The following is a 17,489-nucleotide window of genomic DNA, read 5'->3' on the forward strand; positions in this document are numbered from 1 at the left end:
ATAGCGTGCAGCGTAAATAGCGCGCACTATGCAACATGAGCTGTTTTTTTTTTCAATTTATATGGGCTTTAAAATAAATAAATGGTGAAGATATTGTTTAATTTTGATGAATATTACATTATATCAAATTTAGGTCCGCTATAATAAATTTTTCATTTTGCCCTTGATTTTTTTTAACTGATGATAAATCAAATAAATAATTGCTAAATTATGGAAATTTTAGGAACTAACAAGAATTTCTTCAAGGTTCATCTGTTTATTTTACTAGAAGTATGATTTTTTTTTTTCAATTTCTAGGTTATTTTGAAATTTAAATAGAAAAAAAGATAAATTATGTTATGATGTTGAAGATATTTTGAATAGAAAAAGATCGATAGTTTATGATATTAGTATTACTATGGATATTTTGAGTCGCAATTTAGACTTTGTATTGGTTCAATATGAATATTATAATTTTTTAATCAATTTGGTATTATTTATTGTTCTATGAGACTAAATAATGTTGATATTTAGTACAAATATATAATATAATTTTTATAAAAATAAAAAAATGATATGTGGCATAGCTTTCGCTATGCCGACGCTATTCGCTATAGTTTTTTTTGGAGGCTCCCCGCTATGACGCGATAAACGCTATTTAGAACCTTGTGTACAACCGATCTTGATAGTGTAGCATCTGGATCGGATTTGGTTTTTTAATTAAAACCGATACTAATAAAGAAGAATCTGGATCGGGTTTAATTAAAACCGATACTAATTGTTTTTTTTAATGAGTATTAAAAAACGGGAAAAAAAACTATTAGGATCGGTTCTTAGGTATAACAGATCCAGATAAGTACCTATTAAGATCGGTTGGTTAAAAAATAAAAAACCGATTCTGATAGTATCAGTATCGCCTTCATCAGGATCGGTTATATTCCGATACTAATATGCGTATATAACCGATCCTGATTCCTTATTTTCCACTACTGGTGCTAATTAAGACCACGGTTTTAATAATGGATATGCGTGTATTTTGAATCGAAAACAACCATCAGACCTAATTAGTGCATAATTAAGATATCGTGGTATATATTAAGTGGATTATGCACTGTCTACGGAAATAAATAGATATAATTGGCGCCTTTATGCTTGACATGCAGTGTTATACAGGCTTTTGTACAAATGCTGTAGTACGAAAAAAGTAAATTTTATACTAAATACTTCATGCAGGCTGAAACCCGCGCATACCTAATTACTAGTAGCACGTTCATCTCGTATCTTTTTCACGATCGAGACTAAGGAAACACTATATAACAGTATACAAAATAACGTGCATTTGAACTTACAATTAATTATTAGTAGCTAGAAAGATTAAATCAAAACGAATCTAAAAAAGAAAGGCTTGACTATTTGTGAGGGACAAGAGGGTCTACATGTGTGAACTTAATTTACATAATATGGTAAAGCACCAAGAGAGAGAAAGAGAAAAAGAAGAAAAAAAAGCTAAAGCAATTAGATTAGACTGGATTCTGGAATTAATTACTATAGCCGAGAAACAAACAGTAAACAAATCTTTAAAGATCCGTGTTATCTGTGTCGGTGTGCTTGCGGCTAAATTGTGTATACAATTCAAGAAAAATATTCTGAATTAAAACTAGGATTAATTGAAATTACTTTTTGTTTGTCTAGACTCTAGATGCGTCATATTTTGCATCTGAAAATAATCCAAATATATGAAATACCATGGCAGCTTCTGCCTTGCTCTCACAAAAAAAAAAAAAAAAAATACAAATATTCGGAGTAATTTTCTAGCTATGTTCTTCCTGTTTTCCTCTTAATTAAGAAGTCGCTCTATTGAATTCTCCCATTGTCATGACATATATACACACATATTTCAACATGGATTGATTGTACAAAGAATCCGAAAAATTCTCACATTAGAGAGAGAATAAGATGGAGAGAGAGTGCTTTTTGGTGTAGTGCCAAGTCTATGAAGCAGTTTGAGAGAAAAAGATAGAATGGATTGTATTTCCTTGAATTATGTTTTTTTAGTACAAATGACCTATATTTGTAAGCTAGCTTTACAATCACAATTCACAACCATCTAACTAATTAACACTTAACCATAGTTCTAAACTAACTATGATTCTAATAATAAATTCTGATGATTGTGCAATTGGGCCTCTCCAATACATGTCTCCTTGTAGTGCCAAGAGTCTATAATTGATAGACTGCAAAAATTTAAATGGATATTTGTATAGGGCAAATGCACTAAAAAGTGTTATTTATCTTGCCAATTAGACATGATAAATTATCTCTAGCATATTTCATCATGAAATGAATATTAAATAATTATTAGATGTACCGATACAGTTCGCGCCCACACAGTTCCAGGATAACATTGTTCACTCGGTACATTCAATTACAAGGAGAATACAGGTGGTTATCTGTTTTGTAATATAGAGAGAGATGTAGGAGAGTTTTCAGTGAAGAAAGCAAACATTCAAGAATGCTGACAAGAGAAATCATGGAATTAAGAATACCGAAGTTGGTTTCAGATGGACTAATCACACTTTATGCTTTATATTTTATGTCTAGGTTTAGATTTCTATATATTTTATGTTTAAGTTTTAAGTTTTTAGTTCAAATTTTCTTTTATTGCTTGTCAATGTTTTGTAAAATCATGACACTCCTGGTGTCCTAGCAATGGAACTTGAAGGCTTGACCTTCATTTTTCTCTCAAAAAAATAATTACTAGATAGTTAATCTTAATACATTTTTTTAATGCTACAATATCAGTGGAAGACTTGTGTTTTTCTTACAATAATTGGCAAAGAGGGCTTGAATTATAGATACTAAAAACTCAAATAATTTGCTCATTCACGAGTGAAAACTAAAAATTATCAAAATCTAGCAATTTTATTGCTTGCAAGCTATTCAATTAAGAATGGCTTCTTGAATATGCAAATTAACAAATATATAGATGCATAAAATATAGAGCATGTAAGAATGACATTGCAAGATTTGATTTCCTAATGTTTCCGGACAAAGTTACAAATTTATGTAATTCTATTTTCTACTACGTAGAAAATTTCAGAGAGCTTCCTGCCTTCCAACTTTAGTCAAAGAATCTTTAAGCTGGGAGGAATAGAAACCCCTTCATTAAAGGAAAGAAACAGGAACGGAGGAGAAGAGAGGAATGCGGGCTGCCCATGCTGTTTACCCGCTTCAAAAGAACAAAATTGGAGAATGAAAGGAGGGAAGGCGCTACTGTAGCGAGGGTAACACGCTATACAAACTTCTCAAATTTGTACCTCTCAAATAGGGGTGTAGGAATCACTATAGCGCGAGGGTAACTGCGTGCTACCCCCTTCCTTGTCGTTCCTCTCTGCGTGGATTTTGTGGAGCATAATCTTAGCCTTCTAGATATTTTGAGTTCTTACACTGATAGATAAATCTATATTGTTTACTGGAGAAATTTTTCATTATTGAACTTAATTTGGGGGCATGTATACCCCTCAAAAACTTGCAAATTACGTATTGCCCCCTCCAAAATTCATAATATCATATTTACTCTTCTAAACTTCAAAACTCACAAATTTACCAATTTTAATGTCTTTCTATTAAAACTCATTTTAAATTTTGAAATACTCATTTTACTCATAATTAATAAAGTAAAACTTAGTAGCATGTTTAAGAAAAATACCAATCTTCCAATTGGCCGGTTTCTGAAGACAAATTGGTCATTTCTCTACTTTTTACGCTTACACAATCATATATCTAAATGACATCGTGCAAGTATCAGAAGTAGAGAAATTAGTAGAGTGGATTTTATCTAAAACATGTTACATTTTTTCATTTTTTTAATAAAGGGTAAAATGAGTCATTCATAAATTTAAAATGTGTTTTAATAGAAAAGACATTAAAATGGATATAGTTGTGCGTCTTTGAAGTTTAAAAGGGTATATATTATATGAGGAGGGATCCACTTACAACATTTGAAAGTTACAATATCTTACTACAATTTGATTTTGTGCTTGGAGCACTTTAGAAGTGTCTCTATATAGCAAGATAATATGGCATTTACAACCTTAATACAACACTCCAATTGAAGTTGTTTGGAGCACTCCAGTAGTGTCTCTAGATAGCAAGATCATAGGGCCTTTAAAACCCAAATACAACACTCCAATTGGAGGTGTTTGGAGCACTCTAGTAGTGTCTCTAGATTTCAAGATAATAGGGCATTTACAGCCCTAATATAATACTCTAGTGGAAGGTGTTTGAAGCACTCTAGTAGTGTCTCTGAATGACACGATAATTGGGCATTTACAACCCTAATACAACACTCCAATTGATGGAGTTTGGAGCACTCTAGTAGTGTCTCCAGATGGCAAGATAATAGGGCGTTTTAAACCCAAATACAACACTCGAATCGGAGGTATTTGGAGCACTCCATTGTGTCTCCAGATGGCAAGACAATAGGGCATTTACAACCCTAATATAACACTCCAGTGGAAGGTGTTTGGAGCACTCTAGTAGTGTCTCCGAATGACACGATAATTGAGCATATACAACCCTAATAAAACACTCAAATTGGAGGAGTTTGGAGCACTCTAGAAGTGTCTCTATATGGCAAGATAATAGATCAATTACAACCCTAATACAAACTAAAATTGAATGTGTTTGGAGAACTCTAGTAGTGTCTCCAGATTGCAAGATAATTGGGCATTTACATTCCTAATACAACACTCCAATTGAAGGTGTTTTTAGCACTCTTGCAGTGTCTCTATATGGCAAGATAATAGGGCATTTACAACCCAAATACAACACTCCAATTAAAGGTGTTTGGAGCACTTTAGTAGTGTTTCTATATGGCAAGATAATACGGCATTTACAACCCTAATACAACACTCCAATTGAAGGTGTTTGGGGCACCCTTGTAGTGTCTCTTTATGGCAAGATAATTGGACATTTACAACCATAATACGACACTCTAATTGAATGTATTTCGAGCACTCTGGTAGCGTCTCCAGATGGCAAGATAATAGGGCAATTACAACCATAATACAATACTGTAATTGAAGGTGTTTGGAGCACTCTAGTAGTATCCCTATATGGCAAGGTAATAGGGTATTTACAACCCCAATACAACAGTCCAATTGAAGGTGTTGGGAGCACTCTGGTAGTGTCTACAGATGGCATGATAATCGGGTATTACCAACCCTAATACAACACTATAATTGAAGCTTTTTGGAGCAATCTAGTAGTGTCTTCCGATTTTAAGATACTTGGGCATTTACAACCCTTATACAACACTCCAATTAAAGGTGTTTGGAGTACTCTGGTACTCTCTACAGAAGGCAATATAATAGGGCATTTACAACTATAATACAATGATCCAATTGAAAGTGTTTGGAGCACTCTAGTAGTGTCTCTTTATGGCAATATAATAGGACATTTACACTCCAATTGAAGGTGTTTTGAGCACTCTAGTAGTGTCTCCAAAATGCAAGATAATTGAGCATTTACAACCCAATTACAACACTCCAATTGAAGGTGTTTTTAGCACTCTAGTAGTGTCTCTATTTGACAATGTGTAATACTATGCAAAATATGTAAATGAAATTAATGATTGAAGGTAATATACGAAATGCTTAAAGATATTTTTATAGAATGAATTGCAGTTTAGTGTTAAGTATCATTTTATTAAGCATAACATCATATATTTAAGTTATTTTGTCCAATTTTATGTTGTTAATTTGAAATTCCAAACTATTCGAATATTCGAAAGTCAGACAAATTAATATTCGACAGTTAAACAAATTAATTTGAAATTCCAATTATAAGCACTTAGTTATAATTAATGTTCTTCTTTATAAGTTTTTGGACTGTTTTATAAAGTTTGAAAAGTTTAAGGTCAAAATTATAAAAAGGCCAACTTTAAATAATAAAATAAAATTGAAGAATGGCCACATGGTTAGTGGCACGTGGTGTGTGCTGAGTGAAACAACACCAAGTTATTATCTTTAAATAAGGGACCTTCTCTCCCGTAAAAAAAGAAAGAAAGGAAAAGAAAAAGAATAGTACAGAGGGTTTTCACTTTAATCTCTTCAATTTCCATTTCTCTTAATTCTCAAATGAGTTAAGATTCTTGATGATTAAATTCTTGAGCTTGATTGAGCATGTGAATGTATACCGCTATAGAATTGAGAAAGAAATCTAGTGATTAGATGAAACAAGAGAATCCATTGGTATTTATCTTTCTACCTATTTCATTTTTAATATAATTTAAAGATTTGGATCTTGTTAGTGCACAACTATAATTTCTATAGTTACTGAAATGAAAAGAGAGTTTGTTAATATTTGGAAGTGATGAAATTACTAAAGATAATTCTTTCTTCTTTTCCTTTAACCGAATCTGAATCCTATAATCTTTATATTTAATTATGGTATCTCTTTCGCTTGAATTTAGACCATTAGATTATAGTATGATTTGTCTAACTAATTGAAATCTTGATTCTGGCTATAGAACTTAAACCTTAAAATATTAAAAGGGTAAATTAAAGAATTAAGGAAATGACAAAATAGCTAATACAGAATGTCATTAATTAACCATAAATTAAGTACTTGTATATGTATATTGTTTTTCTTAACGATAATTAATTTATAAGTGTTAATCGAGAATATGTTATTATGCTATAGCCATATATATTTCGTGGAATGAGATTTGACTAGGCTGTTCAAAACAACTGATATGCAATGATTGATTGATCTATTTTTCCTACGATATCAGGTGCGAGGTTATTGGATTAGTCTGATATTCATAACTAGGAATTAAATCGTAACTCGCTATGCATTTTGAATATTTGATTGACTGCATTGATTGAACTCACTATGCAAGATAATAGAGCATTTACAACCCTAATACAACACTCCAATTGAAGGTGTTTGGAGCACTATGGTAGTGTCCCCAAATTGCAAGATAATTAGGTATTTACAACACTAATACAACACTCGAATTGAAAGTGTTTTTAGCACTCCAATAGTTTCACTATATGGCAAGATAATAGGGCATTTACAACCCTTATACAACACTACAATTGAATGTGTTTGGATCACTTCAGAAGTGTCTCTATATGGTAAGATAATAGGGCATTTACAACCCCAATACAACACTACAATTGAAGGTGTTTCGAGCACTCTAGTAGTCTCTCCAGAAGGCAATATAATAGGGTATTTACAACCCTAATACAACACTCCAATTGCAGGTGTTTGGAGCACTCTAGTAGTGCTCTAGTAGTGCCCCTATATGGCAAGATAATAGAAAATTTACAACCCTAATACAACACTCCAATGGAATGTGTTTGGAGCACTCAAGTAGTGTCTCCAGAATGCAAGATAATTGAGCATTTAAAACCCAATTACAACACTCCAATTGAAGGTGTTTTTAGCACTCTAGTAGTGTCTCCAGAATGCAAGATAATTGAGCATTTACAACCCTAATACAAAACTCCAATTGAAGGTATTTTTAGCACTCTAGTAATGTCTCTAATTGGCAATGTAATAACGTATTTACAACCCTATTAAACTCCAATTGAAGGTGTTCGGGGCACTCTAAAGTGTCTCCAGATGGCAAGATAATAAGGCATTTACAACCCTAATACAACATTCCAATTGAAGGTGTTTGGAGCACTCCAGTAGTGTCTCCATATGGTAAAATAATTACACATTACAGTCCTAATATAACACTCTAATTGATGGTGTTTGGAGCACTCTAGTAGGGTCTCCAGATGGTAAGATAATAGGGCATTTACAACCCTAATACATCACTTCAATTGAAGGCGTTTGGAGCACTCTAGTGGTGTCTCTAGATGGCAAGATAATAGGGCATTTACAACCCAAATACAACACTCCACTTGAAGGAGTTTGGAGCATTCTAGTAGTATCTCTATATGGCAAGATAATAGAGCATTTACAACCCTAATACATCACTCCAATTGAAGGTTTTGGAGCACTCCAGTAGTGTCTCTATATGGCAAGATAATAGGGAATTAACAACCCAAATACAACTCTCTAATTGAAGGTGTTTGGAGCACCCTAGTAGTGTCTCTATATGGCAAGATAATAGGGAATTAACAACACTAATACAACTCTCCAATTGAAGCTGTTTGGAGCACTCCGGTAGTATCTCCAGTAGGCAATATAATAATTCTAAAGCCTCATACAACACTCAAATTGAAGGTGTTTGGAGGACTCTAGTAGTGTCTCTAGATGGCAAGATAATATTTCATTTACAACCCTAATACAACACTACAATTGAAGGAGTTTGGAGCTCTCTAGAAGTGTCTCTATATAGCAAGATAATAGAGCATTTACAACCCAAATACAACACTCCAATTGAAGGTGTTTGGAGCACTATTGTAGTTTCCCCGGATTACAAGATAATTAGGCATTTACAACACTAATACAACACTCGAATTGAAGGTGTTTGTAGCAATCCAATAGTTTCTCTATATGTCAAGATAATAGGGCATTTACAACCCTTATACAACACTCTAACTGAAGGTATTTGGAGCACTTTGGTAGAATCTCCAGAAGGCAATATAATAGGGCATTATAAATCCTAATACAACACTCCAATTGAAGGTGTTTGGAGGGCTCTAGAAGTGTATCCAGATGGCAAGATAATTGGACATTCTAAAGCCTAATAAAACACTCCAATTGAAGGTGTTTGGAGCTAGTAGTGTCTCCAGATGGTAAGATAATTGGACATTTACAACCCTAATACAACACTACAATTGAAGGAGTTTGGAGCACTCTAGAAGTGTCTCTATATGGCAAGATAATAGAGCATTTACAACCCTAATACAACACTACAATTGAAGGTGTTTGGGGAGCACTGTCGTAGTGTCCCCAGATTGCAAGATAATTAGGAATTTACAACACTAATACAATACTCGAATTGAAGGTGTTTTTAGCACTCCAATAGTTTCTCTATATGGCAAGATAATAGGGCAATTACAACACTTATAGAACAGTCCAATTTAAGGTGTTTGGACCACTCTAGTAGTCTCTCCACAAGGCAATATAATAGGGCATTTACAACACTAATACAATACTCGAATTGAAGGTGTTTTTAGCACTCCAATAGTTTCTCTATATGGCAAGATAATAGGGCATTTACAACACTTATAGAACAGTCCAATTTAAGGTGTTTGGACCACTCTAGTAGTCTCTTCAGAAGGCAATATAATAGGGCATATACAACCCGAATACAACACTCCAATTGAAGGTGTTTGGAGCACTCTAGTAGTGTCTCCAGATGGCAAGGTAATATTTTATTTACAACCCTAATACAACACTCCAATTGAAGGTGTTTGGAGCACTCTAGTAGTGTCTCCAGATGGCAAGGTAATAAGGCATTTACAGCAATAATACAACACTCTAATCGGAGGTGTTTGGAGCACTCCACAAGTGTCTCAAGATGGCAAGATAATAGGGTATTTACAACCCTGATACAACACTCCAATTGAAGGTGTTTGAAGCACTCTAGTAGTGTCTCCGAATGACACAATTATTGGGCACTTACAACCCTAATACAACACTCCAATTGATGGAGTTTGGAGCACTCTAGTAGGGTCTCCAGATGGTAAGATAATAGGGCATTTGCAACCCTAATGCATCACTCCAATTGAAGGTGTTTGGAGCACTCTAGTGGTGTCTCCAGATGGCAAGATAATAGGGTATTTACAACTCTTATACAACACTACAACTGAAAGTATTTTGAGCACTTGAGAAGTGTCTCTATATGGCAACATAATAGGGCATTGACAACCCTAATACAACCCTCCAATTGAAGGTATTTGGATCACTTTAGTAGTGTCCTTATATGGCAAGATAGTAGGACATCTACAACTCAAATACAACACTGCACTTAAAAGTGTTTGGAGCACTCTAGTAGTCTCTCCATATGGCAAGAAAACAGGGCATTTACAACCCTAATACGACATTCCAATTGATGGTGTTTGGAGCACTCTAATAGGGTCTCCAGATGGTAAGATAATAGGGCATTTGCAACCCTAATACATCACTCCAATTAAAGGTGTTTGGAGCACTCTAGTGGTGTTACCAGATGGCAAGATAATATGGCATTTACAACTCTTATAGAACACTACAATTGAAAGTGTTTGGAGCACTTGAGAAGTGTCTCTATAGGGCAACAGAATAGGGCATTGACAACCCGAATACAACCCTCCAATTGAAGGTATTTGGATCACTTTAGTAGTGTCCCTATATGGCAATCTAATAGGACATCTACAACTCAAATACAACACTCCACTTAAAAGTGTTTGGAGCTGTAACGTTCCGTCACATCAATTTTTCTTAGTTTTGGTCATAAATCATCCCAAGAAAATGTAACAACTATTTATATAACACTTCATCACGATTAGATACATTTTAGAACTTATTTAAATAAGATTTTATACAAATTAATATTAAAAAGTTTAAACACTTTGTAAAAGAAGAGTCCAAACGAGAAACCAGTCTAATATGCATCATGGGTTAGAATCACATGTGCAATTAAATTTGTGTGAAATTTAATATCTAAAAAGTTAACTTTAATATCTACAATTTTTATCTACAAACTTATTTCAAATTCCCAATGTAAAATTCAGCATAAAATTCTAAAGTCAGTAAACAGTGTTGTTCAGAAACTAAAGGCCTCTGTCGACTTTTTTAATGATTTCACCTCACTGAAAATTCCGATTAAGTTGAAATCAGTTGTGATTGAACCATAACGGAAAATCCTATAATTATTATGTAGTAAATTTTCTCAAATTCTGAACCTTTAAATCCAGGTATGTTTACTTTTAAGAACACAAATTTAAACTGCATAAAACATAATTTTGTAAATAGCCCAAAATAGTAATGTTAACTATATGGTTTATTAAAATCCAATCCAACCCAAAGAACGAGATAGCACTCGCGATCGATAGAAAAAGTACGCAAATGTCAGGAGACAGGAGATCACGTGCAGCTAAATGGGTATCCACGAAGTACGGCATTTCAGAGTCACAAGAAAGCGAAACCCTCGATAGGTTGAATCTTTTGAAATATTAAAGCACATAGAAACTATATGACTAAGAGTCAGTATATTTCCAACCAGGATAAAGTACATCTAGTCTTCTATGACTCACAACCGTAACTATATATTCGAACCCATCCTACATCATCGACCATTCTATCTCAAGCTTGGAACGAGACATTGGTGTATGAAAAATTTCCCATGAAAGTCTTAGACATCAAACAACTACTTCAAAGATAAATTGTTTGACAAATGTTAGTTCAATAGAGATGCAACTTAAATCAAAGAATCTATGTCAGTGTTCGAAGACACCATACACATGAAGTATATAAAATTATTCGAGACGCTTGAGAACAATTCTGTTCAGGGGACTGAACAGGATTTTTAAGAGGGAGAGGATGTAACGTCACGTAATTCTTTAATTTAAAGAATGTAAACTAAAATGAAGTTAAGTTTCTAAATCAATATAATTATTTATATAAAAACAAAAGAAAACAAATAATAGAGTTGCTATTTTTATTTCCCTAAAGCATGAATATTTGATCGCATATTTTTATTTTATCTATTATGATTGTACGTAGATCAAACTTAAAATTTCATAATGGCTAAATATTACTTCATTGTTAATTTTGTCTCATTAAACATTACACTTAGTAAAATTCAGATTAATTATGTGACCAAATGAAAATATATTTACGTTTTTATTTGAGACAGAATCGTCTAGGCCTTCTTTAATTCTCCTCTAAATAAGCTCTCTCTCCAATAAGAAAAATGTCAATTATGCAACGTCAAAAGATTCTTTCCAAAATATAAAATGATAATTAATTGCTATAGTTATATATTTTCCTTTCATCTTCGGTGTCTAATGGAGAAGGTAATCTTGATCCATCTAATGGCCGCTGCCGCCTCCCCTTTCTTATTATATATCTTGATTCATCATGTTTTATATATTTTGATTAACCGAAGACTAAGACAGTAAACAATCCAATAAATCCAGAGAAATGATCAAAACAATTCCACCTAATTATCCGATTAATCGATTTAATCATCTTCTATTCTCTCTCGCTCTTACAATTCCCAACCATCAAAAGAATCCAAACTGTACTCTTTTATTTTGTAAAAGGAATTGAACTTCTCCTTGTATTTGGAAGTCTCCGCACTAAAGGTACTAGTAATTTTCATTATTTCATTTCATAAATTGATTTACTAGCATACATTAATTAGAATAAATATTATTCTTAGATTATAAGAATTCAGAAGTGCATCTAATTATAATATGAAAAATCCTTTATTTTTAATAATTTCTGAAATTATATTTAAAATGTGGAAACTATATTTTTAATGTGTCGAGTTTAGAATTTATTTGAAATCATATAATTAATTTGATAAAATATTAATTTCTTTAAGTTTATTAAAATCTGGAAATTTCTTTATTATTGAATATTCTTTTGTTTTAATTTATAATATAATTCGAAATCTTTGTTTATTAATATAATTTTCTTATTTATTATATTCTTTTTATTTAATTGGATATTCTTTTTTATTATATCTAACCAAACTTTCGGTCATGTTAAGGATTAAGGTACCATGAGCAAGTCAATTATTTTATTTATAATTTCTTTCATTCTTGTAAAACTAGATAGAGATCATGTATCAAAGTATTTTAAACCGAATTTAATTTGTCATGATTTCTTAAAAAAATATATATATATAATATCTAATATGAGAGTTTGATCGAAACAGTCAAATTAAGATCCTTGATAATTCTCTTAAATATAAGTAAACTAGGATTATTGACATATAATTAAAGGTTTTTACGAAATTAGAATTTAATTCAAACATTATTAATTAAATGTATGTTTATGTTTTAGATTCGATATTTAAAGCGATGTAAGAGATGATTAGGGATTCACTCAGATATCAGGTGCGGGTTTCCTAGACTTTATAAAACTATTTTACTTTTCTATTGTCATTCAATTGTTTATTATTATTGCATTAGTTGGATTTATGCATGTTGTTGTCGAACCATTCGTATGACTTAAGTAGACATAAATAAATTGCATGAAATGATAGGATTCATATATTGACCAATGGACTTGCATGAATAGGATGTGTTGAGCATGGCATGAACTATGTGATTGAATAAATGTGTTTTTGAAAACAAACGAATATGGTAATTGAACAGGGGCCAATATGCTTGCATATTGGGATGTATACATTGGGTTTAGTTTCGACTGGACCCCTCGTTAACGTGACTGTAGGCGAAAGCGGTCCTGTCACGGATGTGATTGTAGGCTGACGCGGTCCCTTCACGGACGTGATCGTAGGCGCAAGCGGTCCTTTCACGGACGTGATGGCAGGCAGAAGCGGTCCTATCACGCCAAGACCTAGCGGCACATGAATTCACCGTCTAGTGAGGCAAACGAACAAGATTAACGGATTTTTGTTTAAATAAATGAAAGTAGTAAGAACGGATAGAACGTGTATTGCATTAAAAAGGAGCATATGCATTTTATTTTCTTATCATATTTGTGAATGCAAGTAAAGGTTTTATAAGCTCTGGGCTGGAACTAAATTCCGCACTGAGAGAAGGTTCGATCTCTCACCCGTTCCACTTTTATGTGGGTTCCAGGTAATTAAGAGGAAGGATTTGAGCAAGGACAAGAGTGAGACTAAGCGGAAAGACCCATGATTAATAAATGCCACATATTGTTTAGTTTTTGTTGTATTTCTTTTCATGATTCAATATTGATACATTGAGTCGGCATGGCAGTGTGGTGTTACTAGCCATGTCGACCGTGATTGTTTGTGAAAATTCTTTTGCTTATGAAATAAATGTGGCTTTATTGATATTGTTATTGATAATGTATGTGATGTGTACACGCTTTACGTATTAATACGTGGCGGGTTGTCTCGGGGTGTGACAGGAGCACTCTAGTAGTCTGTCCATATGGCAAGAAAATAGGGCATTTACAACCCTAATACGACACTCCAATTGAAGTTGTATGGTGCACTCCAGTAGTGTCTCCAAATTTCAAGATAATAGGGCATTTATAGCCCTAATATAATACTCTAGTGGAAGCTGTTTGAAGCACTCTAGTAGTGTCTCCGAATGACACAATTATTGGGCACTTACAACCCTAATACAACACTCCAATTGATGGAGTTTGGAGTACTCTAGTAGTGTCTCCAGATGGCAAGATAATATGGCATTTACAACCCTAATATAACACTCCAGTGGAAGGTCTTTGGAGCACTCTAGTAGTGTCTCCAGATCGCAAGATAATGGGACATTTACAACCCCAATACAACACTATAATTCAATGTGTTTGGAGCACTCTAGTGGTGTCGCCAGATGTCAAGATAATATGGCATTTACAACTCTTATAGAACACTACAATTGAAAGTGTTAGGAGCACTTGAGAAGTGTCTCTATATGGCAACATAATAGGGCATTGACAACCCGAATACAACACTCCAATTGAAGGTATTTGGATCACTTTAGTAGTGTCCCTATATGGCAAGATAATAGGGCATTTACAAACCTTATACAACACTCCAATTGAAGGTATTTGGAGCACTCTGGTAGTATCTCCAGAAGGCAATATAATAGGGCATTATAAATCCTAATACAACACTCCAATTGAAGGTGTTTGGAGCGCTCTAGAAGTGTGTCCAGATGGAAAGATAATTGGACATTCTAAAGCCTAATACAACACTCCAATTGAAGGTGTTTGGAGCACTCTAGTAGTGTCTCCAGATGGCAAGATGATTGGACATTTAGAACTCTAATACAACACTCCAATTGGAGGAGTTTGTAGTCCTCTAGAAGTGTCTCTATATGGCAAGATAATAGAGCATTTACGACCCTAATACAACACTACAATTGAAGGTGTTTGGGGAGCACTGTCGTAGTGTCCCGAGATTGCAAGATAATTAGGCATTTACAACACTAATACAATACTCGAATTGAAGGTGTTTTTAGCACTCCAATAGTTTCTCTATATGGCAAGATAATAGGGCATTTACAACACATATAGAACAGTCCAATTTAAGGTGTTTGGACCACTCTAGTAGTCTCTCCAGAAGGCAATATAATAGGGCATATACAACCCTAATACAACACTCCAATTGAAGGTGTTTGGAGCACTCTAGTAGTGTGTTTATATGGCAAGTTAATAGGCCATTTACAACCCTAATACAACACTCCAATTGAAGGTGTTTGGAGCACTCTAGTAGTGTCTCCAGATGGCAAGGTAATATTTCATTTACATCCCTAACATAAGAGTCCAATTGAAGGTGTTTGGTGCACTCTAGTAGTGTCTCCAAATGACAATATAATAAGGCATTTACAACAATAATACAACACAATAATCGGAGGTGTTTGGAGCACTCCACAAGTGTCTTAAGATGGCAAGATAATAGAGTATTTACAACCCTGATACAACACTCCAATTGAAGGTGTTTGGAGCCCTCCAGTAGTGTCTCCATATGGTAAAATAATTGGGCATTTACAGTCCTAATATAACACTCTAATTGATGGTGTTTGGAGCACTCTAGTAGGGTCGCCGGATGGTAAGATAATAGGGCATTTGCAACCCTAATGCATCACTCCAATTGAAGGTGTTTGGAGCACTCTAGTGGTGTCTCCAGATGACAAGATAATAGGGTATTTACAACTCTTATACAACACTACAACTGAAAGTATTTGGAGCACTTGAGAAGTGTCTCTATATGGCAACATAATAGGGCATTGACAACCCTAATACAACACTCCAATTGAAGGTATTTGGATCACTTTAGTAGTGTCCTTATATGGCAAGATAGTAGGACATCTACAACTCAAATACAACACTGCACTTAAAAGTGTTTGGAGCACTCTAGTAGTCTCTCCATATGGCAAGAAAACAGGGCATTTGCAACCCTAATACGACATTCCAATTGATGGTGTTTGGAGCACTCTAATAGGGTCTCCAGATGGTAAGATAATCGGGCATTTGCAACCCTAATACATCACTCCAATTAAAGGTGTTTGGAGCACTCTAGTGGTGTCACCAGATGGCAAGATAATATGGCATTTACAACTCTTATAGAACACTACAATTGAAAGTGTTTGGAGCACTTGAGAAGTGTCTCTATAGGGCAACATAATAGGGCATTGACAACCCGAATACAACCCTCCAATTGAAGGTATTTGGATCACTTTAGTAGTGTCCCTATATGGCAAGCTAATAGGACATCTACAACTCAAATACAACACTCCACTTAAAAGTGTTTGGAGCACTCTAGTAGTCTCTCCATATGGCAAGAAAATAGGGCATTTACAACCCTAATACGACACTCCAATTGAAGTTGTATGGTGCACTCCAGTAGTGTCTCCAAATTTCAAGATAATATGGCATTTATAGCCCTAATATAATACTCTAGTGGAAGGTGTTTGAAGCACTCTAGTAGTGTCTCCGAATGACACAATTATTGGGCACTTACAACCCTAATACAACACTCCAATTGATGGAGTTTGGAGTACTCTAGTAGTGTCTCCAGATGGCAAGATAATATGGCATTTACAACCCTAATATAACACTCCAGTGGAAGGTCTTTGGAGCACTCTAGTAGTGTCTCCAGATCGCAAGATAATGGGACATTTACAACCCCAATACAACACTATAATTCAATGTGTTTGGAGCACTCTAGTGGTGTCGCCAGATGTCAAGATAATATGGCATTTACAACTCTTATAGAACACTACAATTGAAAGTGTTTAGAGCACTTGAGAAGTGTCTCTATATGGCAACATAATAGGGCATTGACAACCCGAATACAACCCTCCAATTGAAGGTATTTGGATCACTTTAGTAGTGTAACTATATGACAAGATAATAGGACATCTACAACTCAAATACGACACTCCACTTAAAAGTGTTTGGAGCACTCTAGTAGTCTCTCCATATGGCAAGAAAATAGGGCATTTACAATCCTAATACGACACTCCAATTGAAGTTGTATGGAGCACTCCAGTAGTGTCTCCAAATTTCAAGATAATAGGGCATTTATAGCCCTAATATAATACTCAAGTGGAAGGTGTTTGAAGCACTCTAGTAGTGTCTCCGAATGACACAATTATTGGGCACTTACAACCCTAATGCAACAATCCAATTGATGGAGTTTGGAGTACTCTAGTAGTGTCTCCAGATGGCAAGATAATAGGACATTTACAACCCTAATATAACACTCCAGTGGAAGGTCTTTGGAGCACTCTAGTAGTGTCTCCAGATGGCAAGTTAATAGGCCATTTACAACCCTAATACAACACTCTAATTCAATGTGTTTGGAGCACTCTAGCAGTGTCTCCAGATGGCAAGGTAATATTTCATTTACAACCCTAACACAACAGTCCAATTGAAGGTATTTGGTGCACTCT

General features: G+C 34.3%; 1 protein-coding gene across 1 annotated transcript in view; it reads right to left on the bottom strand.

The window, feature by feature from the left end:
- The window catches only part of LOC144564230 (protein SIEVE ELEMENT OCCLUSION B-like), a 71,757-nt gene that overhangs the window by 18,555 nt on the left and 35,713 nt on the right, over nt 1-17,489 (bottom strand). The gene's annotated exons all lie outside the window — the stretch shown is intronic.

Source organism: Carex rostrata, chromosome 13 (assembly GCF_964058835.1).
Source record: "Carex rostrata chromosome 13, lpCarRost1.2, whole genome shotgun sequence".
Classification (NCBI taxonomy): domain Eukaryota; kingdom Viridiplantae; phylum Streptophyta; class Magnoliopsida; order Poales; family Cyperaceae; genus Carex; species Carex rostrata.